This window comes from Vanessa cardui, chromosome 20 (assembly GCF_905220365.1).
Source record: "Vanessa cardui chromosome 20, ilVanCard2.1, whole genome shotgun sequence".
NCBI classification, from domain to species: Eukaryota; Metazoa; Arthropoda; class Insecta; order Lepidoptera; family Nymphalidae; genus Vanessa; species Vanessa cardui.
In genome coordinates this window covers 6,887,649-6,907,345 of record NC_061142.1, presented here as the reverse complement: position 1 = coordinate 6,907,345, position 19,697 = coordinate 6,887,649, and the positions used below count along the sequence as shown (strand labels likewise).

Genomic DNA, 19,697 nt, shown 5'->3' with positions numbered 1-19,697 from the left:
CTTATTGCGAAACTCGGCACGCATTTAAAGCGAGCCACACACCATACGAAACTTTCGCTGCGGGACCATTGACCGTGGCTCGACTTTCTAAATCATTTCGTAACGTCGGTGATCGCCCTGGCCATTGTAATTCACGATACGCCTCGACGAGACACGCGATGTCATTACCTGTTTTTGTAACATTTTCGCAAATCCGTAGAAAGTCTGACTGCAGCGTTGCAACGTTTAATAATTAAAATTGCACATTGCATTTCAATTTTATAGTGAATCGTGTCGTAAGAGGTCTAACATCTTTGCCAACCCACCTGTGGAATGTAATGAATGGCGAGAGGCCTCCACTCTAAGGCCTCAGCAGCAATTGGGCTAGCCCCGTTTCTCCGTTCCTTTCTTATCTTAGCGGTAATGTTGAACTATATTTACAATGAACTAAATTGTTCAAATTTCAAACTTTAACTTCTACACATTTTCTTTGAAATACAAAAGAATCTAAATTATATAAATTCAAAATCGAATTAAGATCGTGAAAATACTAGCCTAGTCAGAATTGTCCTTGACCGCGAGTCCTAGGTCGCCTAGATGCGTCCTTGGGCGGTTTGCCAGCTCCCCCTCCCCTCGGCCCGCCTCGCTGTCCGGGATGCAGGAAGTCAGCGATATTGGCAATAGAGTGCATCAATAGGCATTCAATAATGGAATAGCGTCCCACTTATTGCCAACTCACCAGTTATTTGAGTTCGGGCTTAATTTTTATTTGGATATACCGTCGAGCGAATTTCGACTCTGAAAATAAATAAATAAAAATTGTAAATTAATAAATCACTAAACATTCCATTTCTAAACTTTATGGCTACATATTAATGAGTATTTCTAAAGAACAATAAAAAAAAATGTATAAAACAACATTGTAGAAATAAATTACATATTAAATAATTAAACAGTTCTTAATTTAAAATATGAAAATCGAAATTTCTCTTTACTTTCAACAATTTATATTTGACATATTAATTGTTGAAATATTAATTAATATTTGACATATTAATTGTTTATGTTGCTATTATATAAAATATAGGTATTTATATTTTTTCTTATAATTGAAATACCGAAATGTCACCTAAAATAAATTCCATTACAAATACCGTTTTTGTGCGCTAAATGTCACAAACGCTGTCCCAGGAGTCCAAAAATATATAAAATTCGTCCCCAGTGCGGAAAGCTTAAAAAAGCAAATTCCATTATTTACAGCCAAAATGTTGTTCTATATTCAATTAAAATGATTCTTTACAAATGTATTTTATTAATATATAAATGTACTTAATTATCCGTTTAATTACAAATAAACTATGTGAGGTTGTGGTTTAAATTCAGGTTAATTCGTATTAAATCAAACAATAATCAACTACGATGCTCATCGCTTAAAAAAATATTAGAAAGTATTATTTTTAGTTATCACTTCAATTTACAATGTTAGTATACTTTCTTTTAGCGATATACGCATACTTACTCTTTCTCTAAAGATATAAACTGACACCAGTTTCTTATTTCAAATCAAACTACAGAACCAGTTTTGTTGATGCATATTTGAATAATAAATTTGGCGCGTAGACATAATACAAATTTATGAATTTTAAATAATGTTATCGAATTTTATTAAAACGAAAATATTTCATTCATAAATACATATATGAAAATGGTCGACGTATGTCACGTCAATATAAATATTTAATAAAAAAGTATATAATAAAATGCAGCAATAATAGTTAATAATTGTTTGGTTAAAACTCAGTAAGACTAAATAACAGTGTACCAATAAATTTATAACATTTTGAATGATTCTTACTTTATAGAAAATTTAATAATATTTGAGCTTCTTATTACTATAAATTTATACCAAATAAACAATAAATTATGATTTTAACTATCCTTCGCAAGGTTAAATGTAAACTCATAAAACTGGAATCGTTTTTATATTAGATAAAATAGATACACAAAGTGCAATAAGCGGCGAGTGCACATGCGTGCAGCATGATCTATGACTCGCTGCGCGGGCACAGGAGAGACGCGTGAGTCAGGCGGCCTTGACGCATAGTACATTGTAAACCCGCCAGCCAACCACTAAAATATTGTTTTATCGGTTCAGCCAACAAACGAGCCAGTAACGCGAGGTTACTCTACTCTCGTATTGAACGATATTAGGGTTACGTGTGACACGAACCTTCTATACTCATCATAGCAAACAGAAATAGACGCGTTGCCAAATAACTATCCCAGCACTGGTCGAGTCTATTCCTAAATAAATTGATTGGATCCGTTTAATTTGAACGAAATAGCTTTTGAAATGGTTCCTCCGTAAATAGATATAAACGAGTGTTTCTGAAAATTAAAAATAATAATTTGTTTACCGTGAGTAAAGTAGTTAAATCCTAAATATAAAATAGAAATGCTTCTGCAGTGTTTTCGCTTATCGCAGTAGGTTGGACGTCGAAATGGAGCATCTATTTGTGGCGCTCGAGGCCCGCGGCGACATTATTGTAACCGAGAACATTGAGCTTATTACATGGTTAACGAGTAAGCCCTATTACTCCGCTTTACTACCTATTTAAATATAATGCGATAAAACATCCCGTAAACATATCCCGACGTAAAACCACTTCTGTAATCATACAATCGAGCAGGCAGAGTGTACGGTGACCTAGTTAAAGATGCATCTGGTAACGCGCGCGCTTATCTTTCACCCGTGTGGCCCACGGTACCAAATATATTCTCTTTGCACATATAATTGTACGCTCTCTACGTAAATTCACATGATTGCGTGGATGTGCCGAGGATGAAAGCGAGCTCGCACGCAGGCGAAAGTGATATGCGTGAAATCAGACGAAGAAAAGGTGGGGTGACAACCGCAACAGGTGAGGCACGAGGCATGGACGGCGCGGCGGGCGACTGCGTCCAACGGCGGGCGTCGGTGTCGGAGGCTGGCAGCGCGCAAGGCGGCCGGCTGTCGGCGTCGAAGCGGTGCGGCGTATTTCAAGCCGGGCCGCTCGCTGCACCGACCGCTTTGCGAAACCGGCGGTTATGCAAGGCGTGCCGCTGCCAACTCGCGACCGCTCGCACGCCGCTGCGCGCCGGAAGGAAAAGTGGAACGCGTCGCAGTGGTACGGCCGCGCGCGCCGCCTCTGCACGTTCCGTGGACTCCAGTGAAGTGTCCCCCAGTGTCGTGTCAGTGTCGCTTCTAGAACGTTGGAATTGAGTGTTGCGCAAGTCTCCGCCTACAGCGGGATTATTTTAAACTAGATAATTAGACGACCTCGTCGCGAGACTGACTCGCGACTCGCAACCCCTACCTGTATATGAGTACTTAGAGAAGCACGTGCAATGTTGCATTATGTTCGTCACGTGTTCTATTTGATTTATTTTTCATTTGAAGCTTAATGCATGCTTACCTTACATATAATTTAATCATGTGTTCTTCTATCGAGGCTTTGCTTGGCTTGGTATTTGCATAAAATATGATAAAGTGTAGGTCGCACTCGGAATGCAAACTACACTGACACTGTGACATTTAGCATAAAGTACTTGCCGTGATAATATAACGCGCCCAGCGCGCTCGCATTAGCCGCCACTGTCTCAAGACTGCAGTACGACTAAAGTAGAATCAGTATCAGAACAAGACGCTTTTAAAAACCCTGTCCTCTGTACTAATCTTAGTTTAGTATTCTCATCACATACAGATTTTCCCACACACAGGAAATATTGCAAATAGAGTGTCAAATCTTAAAAGGCATGTCGAAACTTGGGGATGTGACGTTGAGAGGGAAAGTGTTCGTTAGACCGTGCCGCTTCCGACCGCTCGCCGACCGCTCGTGTGCAATCGACCAGTAAAAGTAACATCGCTTTATAATTCATAACCGCTAACTATGACATTCTAACCGGTAACCGTTCATTCTAATGCGGCCCATGTATTCAAGGACGTTTCAATAGTGTAGAATGGCAATCAAGAAGAATGCCAATTTATCATGTACGAGTCCCATACTCAATTGCACAATGCAACTTATCTAGCTCAGGGGAGCCAATTATTTGTCCTACTTTCTTGATGTTTAATACGATTACGCTGCACTTTCGAAGTATCGTACGAGTGTGACGTAACTCTAAGCGGACAGGGATATTTTTTGAAAGTATATTTACGTGAAAATATCATAAACGTTAATTCTAATTGCATTCCTGCATCTAACCTTTATTATTTTCCATTTTATCCAATCCATAAACATTACATTGCTGAATAATGTTGATTTGTAATTTAGTTTATCAAAGGATATACATTTAAAACGTTCAGTTTTGATATCCCGTCTGCAATTATGGCCAACGTGCAATGCAACCCAGCTTACATACGATGTGTTACGTCAGAATGCACCGCGAACAACGCGTGGGCGATCGGCAGTAATGCTGTAATGCAATCGGCTAGGCTACATTAGAAACGTTGCTAGTATAATATAAAAAATGCTTTTCATATAACGTGAGAAGGAAGACGATTATAGTTAAAATTTTAGTAGATATTTATGTAAGATAGACTTTTTATTTGCTAAAAGAAATAATAATATCTAATGATTCAAAGAACAAGTTGCATCTCGGGGATTAACCAACATGATGTCATACGACATGCTACACGTGCATTTAAATTACTTCGTTTTTGTTTTTTATAAAATAACATTCAATTAAGACATATCCCCATTCTCATTAAACCCGATTAATGAGGTTTTATATAGTTTAGTAATTGCGACTACAAACTCTGTTGTGTGTTAAATAAACTTTGTAATTATATTCCCATTCATAATCAAATTATTTTGGTATTACGATCTAAATATTAATATCGAACAAATAATTGAAACCAAAATAATACCTTGTTGTTATGTATTTAACAAATTTTAGAGTCTGTTATTCAAACTTTTTGTAATAATATATCATTTCGATTTATCCCATTGCCTAACTCGGTGGATAGAGGGCTATGTCAGTCTGAGGCAAGGCCGGTCTGGCCTACTTGCGCTAGCGCTCACCTTTGTCTCAACATGCCAAGCGAAACTCGCCTCTATTAACGCGCAATAATTACAAACAATTGACTTTAATGCTCCATAGTTGTCTACACAATGCCGTCGCTTTTTCACACGATCAAGCGACATTTATTCACATCGTTCGAAAGAAAACTAAAGTAAATAATCCGATGTTCGTTTCAATATGTTTGTACATACATATAATATTATAAATAAATACGTAACATCGTCATATCGTATCTTCAACTAATATAAAAGATATATTCTACACGTGTCAAATGATAATGTTTGTATCCTTTGTATGATCACGTCACGATATTATGACGTTTAATGAGAATGAATCATCATTCGCTTAAAAAATGTACATCCTTGATACTTGATTTTTTATTAAGGTATAAAATATGTTGCAATTTATAATCATTCAGAAGGAATAAATTAATTTCAGTTTCAAAGTTAAATCAATTGCAATGGAAACGAGCAATTATTTTCTATTTACTACCTTGATCTATGCCGAGTGACGACATCTCATGACCGATGACCAAACAACCTAATGAATACACAATAATAAATTGCTTTTCCTCCATTGTGTTACACATTCACATGGTAAATTAACATATGAGTTATAGTTAAATGAAAAAAAATATAAGTCTCTTTATCATTGCTGGTGTCCTGGTACAAAGGCATACATAACATATAGAGGCCGCGGAGAATATCACCTATACCTTCTTTCATATTTATCTTATTCTTCTGTCAACACTTTCCCTCGCTTTCTATTTTGATTTTTATTATACGTCAAACGAAAGCCACGACCGGTGACTCAATATTTCTTAATCAATTTACAAACAAAGCTATCGTTTTATTTTGTACTTGATACTTATGCATAAACATTTGACACGTTAACAATCCATACTAATCTAATGTTGCTCTATGAATAATAAACGGACGATGTCGATCAGCTAATGTGACAGTCATTGCGCCTATAAAATATTAATTAGTTTACACGCTTGGTAATGGTTACGTGATATTTAGACCTAAATATCGAACACTGTAACTAACTCAATTCATTCACTAACTCACGCTTATTCGTAACATCCCTACGGTATAATTTGAAAGTGAATATAGGGGACATTAGTGTTGTGCATAGACGTTTAGTGACGTAACGCGTGAACAATCGATATCGAAGTTTTGAGTACGTCTCGGGGTTCGTGCCAGGAGTGCGTTTGCAAAGCAAGCGACAATTTGCATTATGGCAAAGTTGACACTGTAAATGCACTATCTGGTACGACACCCCGTGATGTGTTGCGACGCATCTTACCTGCCACTCGGAATATGCCACCACCAGTTCTATGAACTGATACAAACTGAAAAGTGCTTTTTAATTTTATCGGTTTATTTTTGAACTTTCTATATTTTAATTAGTGTTTTTTTTTATTATTATTATTATTTTTATTTAGTTGTATATGTTTCGCCTAATATGAGATAACGATATTAAATGTAATTGTGAACTTAATTTAAATATATTTTCAATACAAAGTTACTCATATTTCGCTTAATAATTTTATTTTAATTTAATAAGTATTTATGCACGATAATTATATTTTATTGTATCTTAGTTTATAACTATTTGTATTAATTTAAACAACTATAAAACCTGTTTTGTATTATTATGAATGTTTTTTCCAGAATTTATTATGTTTGTTTTATATCAGTAGTTATTATTTTGCATATGTAGATTAGTTCTTTCTTCTTCGATTGTTTTTGTCTTGAGTTAACGAAGTGGCAGGACATAGAATGGATTGGCAATGTCTTGCTATCAAAAGATAAAAAGTAAACTGTATAGACGTAGCAGACCATTTATAATTCGTTCATCGACAAATTTACGTTAGCTTGGCGCTTTTTTATAAATTTAAAGTAATCAATCAATATTCATAAATATTAGTTTAGCTCGATTAAAGTCTTTAATAATTAAAATAATTGAAGCATCGATTAACAGGTACAAATCAGCTGATATTTAATAATATATCTGCCTAACACATTTTTGAAGGCGCGACTGTTCATTTTCAGCCCTGTCTTGTTTCATTGGAAATAACCACTGGCCTAGATTTATGAAAAACGAAGAATTTGACAGCTGACATATGCTACATTGTATGATAGCGAAGCGTTATAATTAGCGGTACGTTATAGAAGCAATAAACATAGTAGCTCCCTCCTATTCACACTTCTGTACTATTCTTGTAAGACCTTGAATTTCTTACAAAGTTACGCGCTCGAGTCACTGAGGTTTCTACGAAAGGATGCAATGATTAGGTATATAGTCTGTTAAACAACTACGTAATAATAGAATTTGTTCGTCCGTGACTCCTAACAATAGTGACCTCATCAAAACATCTGATCGTTTTAAATTAAACAAGAAATATCGATACGATCGAGCGTCACAACCCTATATCATGTTTAATATTCTTTTTAGTAGTGGAATTATAAAAAAATTTGAAACGCATATAAATCGAATACGATTTTTTATTTAGTAAATCAGTTTCCCACAAAAAACACTTGTCAATTAATAATTCAGTAGACAAGTCGTGGGAAACCCTGATCTGAAAATAACTGAGCTAAATAATTAAAGTAATCCGTAGCTGTTCAATATTACTTCTTTACGAATAAAATGTACCCCAAGATTGCCTATTATCGAATTTATATTACGCTAATCTTATTACAACGGGTATGTTATTTCTATTGTACGTTTTGATTGGTCTATTTAACATTGATCACAATCGCCGTCCTACTTAACAATGGGAAACACAATAGGTACAAATACATACATATGTATGTTACAAGATAAACGTTTTAAATGTTTTAAATTAGGAATGTTACTTTTTTTTTAAATTAATTTATAACGTTCAAGAATTGTCAGTGGAACTTAATAGAATAAATAAGTAGCACACGATTAGGTCAAGTATAGTTAGGTCCACAAGTGCGGGGGAAGCCTTATACGGCCTTGCATTGTAATCTCATTTTATACTACTTGTAGGTACCTACTACTGGAAATATTGAACAAGAATTTAACATTTAACGTAACTATGCAACTTTTACTTTGTATGTAAATTAATGAGAGTTATTTATTAATACTTCAAATAAAATTATTCTTATAGGTGTGTTAAAAATTAAGAAATAATAATGATACCCTTTAATTAATATTATATTATTAAATTACTTTATTTAGTAACAAAAAATATAAATCTGCAAAATATCGTAAGCGCCATCGCCATACTCGACTAATTTAAATTAGTTTTATCTACTAAAAGTTGTATTTGATACAACATTTTTTACTTAAAATAGGTTGTATGTAATTTTATGATAAATATTGTTGTTTTATTCATATAATTTGATGTGTTTTTTTATTTTAATTTATGTGTCCTGATCACTTGCTAATAACATATTTTTCTATGTTTTACGTCTCAATAAATTATTTTTATTTCTGGTTTTATGTTTTATTTCGATCCTTCGTTTATATATGAATTAAAACTTTATTTTCAGAATTATAGTACATATTAATCGAATACATTATTTTGTACCTACTTACTAATTAACTTTTTAAATTTGGAATTTATAAACTGTCAACGAATCAATATTCTTTTTAATCTTCATCATAAAAAAATCAATTAGATTCTAATTTTGAATTACTTCATTCGATATTATTAATATCATTTAATAGGCGATCCATATTCATATTTAATAGACAAAAGGTTATCAATGCAATACGATTTCCAATGCCTGTAATTATTAATAAATAATTGATACAGTGAGAAATGATTTTTCCAGAAGGCCGATACAAATCGGAAAACAAATTGAATGTTTTAGTTACATGAGAGGAAATAGATGTCAAAAATAAGCACGAAACCGAATCAAGTGTTGCAAATGATTTTATTGCAATCTTCCTTCATTACACGAATTTATTGTTTCCGACATTTTAATATATTTCCGTCGATTAAAACAAAACCTTATAAAGAATTAACGGATTGTTTGATTTTAAAAATGAATTGTTAATTGAATATATTTTTGTTATAAATCAGACTTCTTCAATGAAACTTATTAATAGCATAGCAATATATTAAATATATTATTGATTCATAATTTTATACATCATGACTACTACTGACTCTCTGGAGTATATATTCCTGGACAAACATTTACAAAGACTACCCGAGCGCCTTATGCCAATAATAAATAGGTAAAAGCAAATACATCTCTTATATGTACTAGAGCTTTTACAGAAACATTTTTCTGTTGCTACGTAATTAAAAATATAATTAATAAAATCAATATTCGTCTTAAATATTTGAACGTTAATGTTTGCAAATTTATTATTGTATTACTTCTTTTTTTATAATTTAAAGTCAAAGGCAAACACCGTTATCTACGTTCTATAAGGCAACATTTAAAAGACAAAAAATGGTGGAAGTATATAAATAGCTAATAATATTTGAGGTAACAATTTAGTTATGTTTTATAAATCTATAAAAATATTCTGAATATTACCCTTTCACACTGAACTGAATTTGATGAAAATTTTGAGCAAACTTAAGCGTCTTGAATGTTTTTTTTACATAAAAGCTAAAGGCGGACGTCTAAAACGAGATCAAAGCTGCAGGCGAAATCAAAACCAAAATATACTTTATTCAAGTAGGCTTTTACGAGCTCTCTTAAATCGTCGTTTAACAACTATATTAAGTGAAGCTACCGCCAGATTGGAATGTAGATTCTACCGAGAAGAACCGGCAAAAAACTCAGTAGTTCATCTTTTTCAACATAAAAAAAAAAACAAGTTATGTTAGTTAAATACAACTACATATATATGTAATGCCTGGAAGTCATCATGTATTAACTAAAAGTAAAAACCATAGAGCCGGATAATTCTCACAAAAAAGTTTTAATAAACGTATTATAAGACGTTTGTAGTTTATATTATCAACAGCTAACCTTAAGTGGAGGTGAAGAACTAGGAATAGATAAAGCTATCGATTTAACATATCATCTGAAACGTATACTTCATGCCGTTATTGATATAAGTATGTCTCAATGTGCATAGCAATTGTTTGTTTTATGAATTTATGATGACAGAGGAAATTAATCTACACTAATATTATAAATGCAACTGTAACTGTCTCTCCGTCTATTGTTACACTTTCACGACTGAACTTAGAACTGAATTTTATTAAATATTGCTATGAAGCAACTTTGACCCTCAGAGAACTAGAGTCTACTTTTCTATGCCCAAGATTAAAAGACCAAACGCTATAACAGGCAAATCCGCAGACGACATATATACCCACAATTTTGACGACCTCCATGGTGTGTACACCGGGTATCATGGGTACGGTAATCAATGTAGATTATCATTACTTTTCTATGTTGTCTTGGGTCTGGGTGTTTGTGGTACCGTCGTTACTTCTGATTTACCATAACACGAGTGCTTTAGCTTACATTGGGATCAGAGTAATGTATGCGATGTTGTCCAATCCATATATTTATATTTTACATGTAATTGGATTGTCTGTTTGTTATCAGTTTTAATCATTTTTGTCTGTCTGTTTGTTCCGGCGAACCGGCGGACCAAATTTTGCAGGACTATCACTGGCAGATAGCTGATGTAATAACTTGGGTTACTTTCATAAAATTAAGATAAGGTTTCAGTTTGATTCAAACGAGCACGAAGTTACGGGCACAGCTAGTCTAGAATAATATAACAAGATATTTCCCAAGGCTAATTTCGATTACACACATTATTCGCGTAGTAAAGATAAACAGTTTCTAGATTGGTTGGTGTTTATGACCACAGCGCCTCTCTTTACGGTCGTAGCCTGCAATATGGACTAACTTTTTCACATTTTTTTTTCTTTTTGATAATACTAGTAAACAAATAAATAGCTTTTCTTTTTAATATCATATAGTGCTATTAATAAACAAAATGAAATATCAAGCATTTCGTCATGATTAGAGATGCTATACGTGAATACAGATGCTAATACATCGACAATGTTTTAGCTGTTTCTTTGCACTGCACTGATATAAGACATGAGTCATGTTAACTCGTAATACAGGACCATTCTGAACATCCTGCTTTTGAAACGATAATCCGTAGCGTATGCATTTCCTACATCTGTCTCTTACTTCCTCGTTTAAGTCCACGAGTTTCAAGTTCAGATTCAAAACCCCACTTGGACCAACAAAAGGTATTGAGTGAGTTTTTCTCTCACATTATTCTCTTGTATTTAAGAAGTTGCCAGTGCTTTGACACCCTCGGAAAGCACGTAAATGTGATGGTCCTTCGTCTGATCCATCGTAATAGGTTATGAGAATAGAGTACAGATTTACTCGTGTGAGCATACGTATAATAATAATAATTACTGTGAAGTTGGTCTTCGCAAGAATTACTGCCATAGCTGATATCTGTCAAGATACAGTCCTATACCATACGCACGAACTTGATTCGTTTTTAAATACTTTTTTTACATTCTCTGTCTCTTAAATATGTAGTAAATACTACCTAAGTGTCTTGTATGACGTTGTTAAAAATGTAATAAAAATGCAATTCTAAGGCAGGTATACAGTCATATAATTTTACGACCAGTATAAAACAAGTTTTGACTAATTAGTTATACTGTTAAGACAAATTTGAAATAAGAAGGTTTTACTTTTTCATGAAACAGATAGACGTATGTGCCACCTGATGATCAGCGGTCACCATCGCCATGTGAACCAACTATTCTTTAAAACACCAATGTGCAAACCTTGGGAACTAAGATATTATATCTTTTACCTTTAGCTGTACTGACATATTCACCCTTTAAACACAAAAATACTGAGTATTAAATTCATTTGTGTGGTATCCTTACACAGATTTGACACAACCTTACCGCGATATCCATTGATGAAATGTTTCATATACTTGGAAAGACTGTCGGTTTTCATCAAATTAAATCCATTAACATAACGAGAAGGCTGGTCAGTTACAAATCATTTTAAACTTTCTACTTTTTGCTGTCCGAATACGATATAAAAAATAAGAATTCAAATGATACCCTATACTGGTTCTACGTGTTTAAGTTACAACGTCGATTAAAAAAAAATATATAATATGCCCCATTTATCTTTAATAGAAATATCAACAAAGACAATATAGATTCTAATTATATTAGCTACTTGCTTATGACAATTCATAGTTCTCAGTATTTTCTTAGCGTTATTTTTGTCCTTGTACGATATCAATTATTTATTATTGAATTGTTTTATTACAAAAGGACGTTTTTATTTGTAACTTGCCGCTCGTAAGATCATTTCGATTTTTGAAATTATGATAAATATTCGTACTTCATGATTTTTAATTTCATACTAAAACAAATATACATATGTGTGTGTTATTATATATGTATAATGTATTTGTACGTTTACTAATCGTTCTCCAACGTCTGGTTTTTAGTTCGAGAAAAAACTTATTATATTGACATCAAACTAATAGCCGAATGCTATGTTTATTACTAAATTCAATTGAGCTTTTTTTTGCAACAAAAAATATGCATTTTATAGACCAAAATGTTAGTCAACCAAATTTTTATAAATAGGCAAACAGCCTAACGATTGAGTATCGTTAGCAGACTGACTTGACATTAGATAAGACATTGTCCTACTTGCACCCGATATTAAAATAATACATCGCTATGAGCTCGTGGCTTCATTCCACAATGTCATTACATTAACGTAAGAAATAGTAAATATAAATAAGATCGTATCCGTAGTTTTGACTTTTTAAAAGTAGAAAAAAGTTTAAACTGATCGAATTTTTTGAATGTTTTTTTTTTTTTAAATCCGTTTTATATTAATATAACCTGTTTTGATATAATATCACAATATAATCAAAAACCAAAAAGAACTGGCATTTAATGTGCGGTAAAAAATAAAACATTTTAGAAATTTGAAGGTGTCTGGTACGGGCAAGACTGATCGCATAGCGTGATCTAACTTAATTAAATATCGCTATATTTAAAAAAGGCCAACTTTATCTAGTCTTACAACTAGTCTTAAAATATTTATATATCTTGTATTATCTATACACGCTACAAAATAACTAAAACAAACGGGCCAACTTTAACATATTCGTATGATGATGATTAATATATAGAGTATATTTGACATCATACTACTTTACTAGTGTGCGTTTACTTATAGACCAACTGTTGAACGCTATTTTTTTAGCTTTTACAGACTATTTAGACATAAATACACTATTATTATACATCTACCAAAACTACTTAGTATTAAAGATATAGTAAACACGCTCATGTATTTATAAAAGAGAGTATCAAATGTATAACTAATATTATTGTATGATATACATATTTTATTTTATTTTATTTTATTTTATTTATATATTATATATTTTAACCATTGTCAGGTACAACCTAGTATTCAAGATGGAGCACAGCATCTCTCAGAAGTAAAATATTTTTTATCGCAAAACTACTCCGCAAACAACAGTTAGGTGTAATTCGCAGAGGGAAAGCTCCTGAGCTTAAATCCTGTATATAGCTCTTCATTAACAGCTAGATTTAGGAAGTTGGCAGTGTAAATAATCCACTGCAGTTAGATTCAGTGAGTAAGGGATAACATAACGCTGTACGCAATATGCAATACGCCTGATCAACTGACTAATCTCTTGAAATGGATCAGTGTTGCCGAAATGTGGTCACTTGATAAGATTTCAAAGAATGTACGAAATGACCATATAGAGAACTAAACATCGAATAAGAATGAACTATCCATTTTACAAGTACAAACAAAAATATACTAAAAGTGAAAGATTGTATGAAAGTAAAAATTATAATCTCGCTTTCATATTAAAACAGTAGAAAGGTTACGTTTACTAGACTACAACAAAAACGCCAAATTAAGAAGTATTTTACGCATTACATGTTTTCAACTCAACACAAGTATCACTTTTACAAATTAACTAGCATTTTAATTTCCACTTGTAACTAATTTAACAGTTAAATATAAAATGCTTTTTATTTTTATTTATATAACGTGAACTGAGGTGAGGTGAGAGGTAACATACGATCGACAAACTGCGGACAGGCTATGGTATTTCAAGAAGTATGAGACTATGAACTAGTGATGTGCGTTATCGTATATTTACGGTAAAAAAAAACTAACTAAACTCTTCAGTGGCATAGTTGATAATATATTTTATACCTTCTTTTAATAAACAAATGACAATAATTTAAATAATTTTAAAAAGTCTAATTTATTAAAATAGTTCTTTTGCATCTAACGTTATTTGAACGCTAGTCAAGTAGGTATTAGTAAATAATAACTTAAATAACATTTTTAAAATGTTTGATAATTGATGATCTTCCATTCTAATGTAGTCACATTTTTTAATTCTGTTCGAATAAATTAAAAGCAACTAGTCTCGGTTAGTATTAAATGGCGGCAATTTTAATTATACGACCTTAATTACTGTGGCGCAATGCTCAGAACATACAGTAGCGTCTATGTCCAACCATCCACTAGACAGCCACGCAACGCAACATCGCTTAGATATTTTAACTCGCTCAGTGTGGCGCAACCATTCTACACAGATACTATCAAACGATTTAAAAATTAAGATTATAATTTATTTTATTTATTAATATTTATTTATTCATTAATAATTTCGTTACATTACTTTAAATATTATCTAAACTTTTACTTATTCCTCTATATTTCTGTAACAATGATAATTAAAAAGTTAAGCTTAAAATTGAAAAGGTTAATTTACATAAACTACTATAATACATGAACATAAATTAAATGTAGTGGAAACATATTCACAATTCGCCGAGTATATACTAGTACGTAACTCGGCAAATTTCATATAATTTATTGCTAATAAAGTAAAATGCTTATTTATGAATATTAAAGTATAATTGTAGAATTAAAACATGTCAAATTTATATCAAGGAAACAAATCGTCATCAACGCACACGCACTATGCGTGACTGAAATGGAAAACGGTGTTTTGTCCGCAGAAGGTATTTTAATAAAGCGTGTAGTTTATTAGCAAGCAGTTGATGCAGGAGGAAGCGATTTCATCGCAATGCAATAATCAGAAACACTTTCAAATGCCTACGTGAATTATTAAGTGTACCAGACACGGGCAACGTTTTAAGCAAATGTGTAGACGATTTTAATGAATAACTACATGGACTTTCTCTTTCGCATAATTTAAAAATACATCGAGCATTTTCGTTTCTTGACGAATGTACTTAAAACTTGTATCGCGTCGTTTGTTTTCTTTTACAATTTTTTTTTGTGTTCATTATTTTCGTTTTCTATTACACAAATTAAGTAGTCAAAGAACACTTTTAAAAATCCAAGCATACAAACACTTTAAAATCACTTAAAGAATGTTTTTATATTTTTAAAACTAAAGTCCGAAAATTGTGACTTTTATTTGAACAGTTATATGAAAATGCTGATGAAATATACGTAAATCTTTATAACGATTACTGGGCGTGTAGAGATGTGAAAGCTGCACTATCAATCCTTCTCAACTATTATTATCATTAACGCTATTAAGCTACAGTTTCACGTTAGAGAACACAAGACTGAAACCTAATAAAAAGCATCCAGATTTCAACCATTGCTAAGCATAACCCTTCTTTTGTCTGATCAGTACTCCCGATCTCACGGAAATAGTAGCAATAAACTGATCTTAATTAATTAAAATCGGCCTCCTTTGAGTTTGATAGTTAAACATACACGACGGTTTTTTTTTCTTAATATTAAAAAGTAAAATTCATGCACTGAAACCATCAAGTGTCCGAGTCAAATACTCATTAAATAACATCGAATTTGGTCCAACATTTAGAAATAATCATCAAAACACCAAATCACGAGAAATCACAGAAAATGTTCGTTTGATTTGAAATTTACTCTTTACTAAACTCTTTGATATAAGATTTTAGAAAATTTTAAATTTCTAAATCAAAACGGAATTGGGATAAATACGTATGAGTGTATATACAATAAGTATGAGTTTTACTTGGACGCATTTCAAAAAGCAATACATTTAGTAAAATAAAACGTCCATACTTTAGGTTTACATTATCAAAGTCAACACATGTTTTAAACCTAAAGTTATCATAAAAAAGTTAAATTTAATTAAATTTTATACAAAACTTATCAAAAAAATAATTAAATATGTACACATTTAGCTATTGAAATCAAAAAGATACTTAAAGATTCACTTCTATCAAGTCTAAGACTATTTTCAGCAATTAATTACGGTTGAATCTCGAACAATGGGCGATTATTAGTAATAATAAAATTGTAATATAAAAACAAATAATATAAGAATGTTAGTCGTTAATTTTCAGGGTACAAATAGATTAATCAAACTAATGACTAAAATTTTCACTTAGTTAATGAATAATGAAATAAATAAACACGCAATGTTTAATTTATATCGTTTTCTTTTTCAGGTTGGACAAGAAAATAGAGGCGGCGAAGATATGAACACAAATTATAGCTGCGACTGAGAAAAATGCGTTGGATGCGTAATTATTTTCGTCTAAAAACAAATGAACGACTGTTATTACCGACAATTAACATCTTAGGCGTCCACTAAAAAGTTAGCTATGCTAATATTGTAAATTCGAAAGTCTTTCTGTCAGTTTGGACTTCTTTCGCAATTAAACCACTGAACCTTTAACGCGAACGAAGACGCAAGCGATTACTAGTGGATACTAAATTATTTTTAGACATAACTCACATCACTATTGTCATAAATTATGTTGATTCCAACGAAAGAGGGATAAAGGTAATAAATACTGTTGTAATAAAATAGAGCCGTACACTATCAATTTCAAAAATATCGACTATTGACTTTAAATGTTTAAGTTGAGTTATCATCATCATCCCTTATACCAATTTAATTTGTAGTCGGCGCAGCATGTATTCTTCTTGCATACTTTTCTGTCTGAGATCACACAAGTAACATGCTTTCCAGCCGTATTGTCTTTTACACAATCCACCCATCGTTTCTTTTATTGTCCCCAACCAATCAAGACCTTCCGTACAATATGGTCCTCATTCCTCCGCAAAACATGCCCATACCATGAAGTATTAGGTATTGTTAAGTATTAACGATAAAACTTTGTTGGTGCAAATAGTAGTGTCCCCCAAACAAACCATAATTATTATATACCTGGCTTAAAGACCAGAAAGGATATTGCATCTTAATATAGAGTTATTGATGATAGAGTACTTACATGCTGTATGTTTATTATAGGTGCAAATTGTTTTGTTTATTTCCAAAATTTAAATGCCCTGTTTGTCTATTGGTTAGCACAAAAGGCTGCTGAAAGCGAGTTCCTAAGTACAAACTATTATGGACCAGTGAAAAGATACGCCATAATAAGCCATGTAAGCCTGAACTTCAGAATTGTTTTCGCTCGTGTCGGTTTGGTTTTTTGGAGTTTTAATTTTGAATCTCCCGTTTTAATTTTTCCTTTTAGAATGTATGTGTACAAGTACATATCTTGTGCATATGTTGACATATTATATAGCCAAACTAGTTTCATCAGACACTTATGAGTTTAATAAAAAATATTTAATGTTTTTATTATTAAGAAATTTATACAATTTTTTCAACTTAATTTGTCTATTTTTTATTAAGTCTTGAGAGCAAAATAGCAGATAGAATTATTTTTAATCTAAAGTGTTACTTTAGATATGTTAGATGTGAGAAACCGCTTTATCGAGTTACGTCCAATTAAATACCATGGAAATACACATAAATAATGCGTTTTGCATAATACGCTATTTAAGTAGTTAATTTAAACACGTACCCATATTAAAATGTCACCACGTTTCAAGATTATAAATGTGTGCAAAGATTATAATATTGTTAGCAGAATCTAACCAATGTAATATAACCTCTATTTTACTTCGTCTATATGAGAACGTATGGATAGTTTTTTTTTTTTAATATAACATAGTTTTATCATTGTCAAATAGTCCGAATTAATAGATTTGAACCTCCGACTTTTGAATTGAACTCCAATTCATCAATTGACGAATTGATTTATCGAAATTTCAAAACATGACTTCCGTTGTAATAATGATTGTGAAGATTAAGTAAAGATAAACAAATCTTACATTTACATAATAAATCAAGCGATTTGCTATATAACGCACAAATATAGTTCGTGTTTAATACACCTTTATTTAAAGTAATCCACTTAACTATGAATCCACTTTAATTTCGCAGAAAATCAAGACTTTTCACACGAATCTATAATTAATACCATAGATTATTTAAGTTTTCGACCAATGGTATCAGTTTGTTTTGATTGTCTTTGCTCCTCCTGTGTTTGGATTAGGTAATGTCAAGCGACGAATGTCAAGCGTAAGAGAAAAATCCAGATCGAGGTACACATTAAGATCATAGTTTTGAGGTATAGCAGGCCAGAACTTCCAGGATCCAGCTTTGGGCTAATAGGAATTAAGAAGCTACGTCATTCTTTAAATTTCAAATATATTATTTTTGTACTCGTCATTTTTGTAAAAAATGCTTACATTTATTTTGGTTAATTCAAATAAATCTATAAAATATACATAAAAATGTAAGTCTATTTAACAGACAAAGTTATGTATTGAATATTTAAGTTTTAAAATAACATCAACAATTTTAACGACGAACCTTGTTCTGGCCACTTCACGAACGATATAATCTGACGAAATGGACTTCCTTTCCTAACATCCTGTCAAATCTATTTTGAATCAATTCTAATTTGAATTAGAATTTCATTAAGGTAATTTTTTGAAAATATTAAGAAAAAGAGTTATTAAAATATACTTATTAATGACTAAGAATTTATCCAAATGTAATAGTTATAGAAAATGTTATTTATTTAATATTAATTCATTCCAATCAATAGATCTATTGAAGAACAAAACATTGAAACACAATGCAGAACAATAAAATAATAATAACATTTTTTTTTCATATTCTATCAAATATCAAAAGACACAGACTTCAAATACAGCGTATCACTGTAAAGTAATTTACAATATTTAACCAATGAGTTACGATTTGAGTTTTTACAGAATAGTGCTGTTTACCTTTTTTTAAGGAAATCGCAGAGTGCAGCAACATCGGTAATAATTGCCGGATCATATTTACGAAATGTACAATTTTTTTTCTGTACAATATTGCTTAAATGAAGACTGAAGCTAGAAGAAAATAGGATCGAAGCCAGAAGAAATGTTGACAGACCGCATTGGCAGTGTGGTTAGCTGGTTGTTTAGATCACGACAACAGCCAGTAACGCCACTGCCTCTGTGTTCTCTCTCTAATCAACTGGATTTCAAGAATTTGAAGACTGAATTAACGAAATCCTTGCCACATATTACTCTCAACTGGACTTGTCAATTTTATACGATAATTATACGTTAATTTAAAACACTTGTGACGAGTGGACGAATTCTATCAACTCAAGCGTTTTAAATTAGAAAGTTGGCAAGTCTGCGGGTTTTAATTTATTTGTATTTTAAACATGGAGATGCCCGTTGCTTCATAACTAAGAATGAATGTAAACCAAAATTAAATTAAAGTCCATC

At 31.9% G+C, this 19,697-nt stretch overlaps 1 long non-coding RNA gene across 2 annotated transcripts in view; it reads left to right on the top strand.

Annotated features, from left to right (window-relative positions):
* LOC124538212 overlaps positions 1-16,919 on the top strand; it is a 61,764-nt gene extending 44,845 nt beyond the window's left edge. For both annotated transcript variants that reach the window (XR_006966972.1, XR_006966971.1), the window contains one exon: positions 16,556-16,919. This is a non-coding gene — a long non-coding RNA (uncharacterized LOC124538212). The remainder of the gene's footprint in view (positions 1-16,555) is intronic.
* The last annotated feature ends 2,778 nt before the right edge of the window (positions 16,920-19,697 follow it).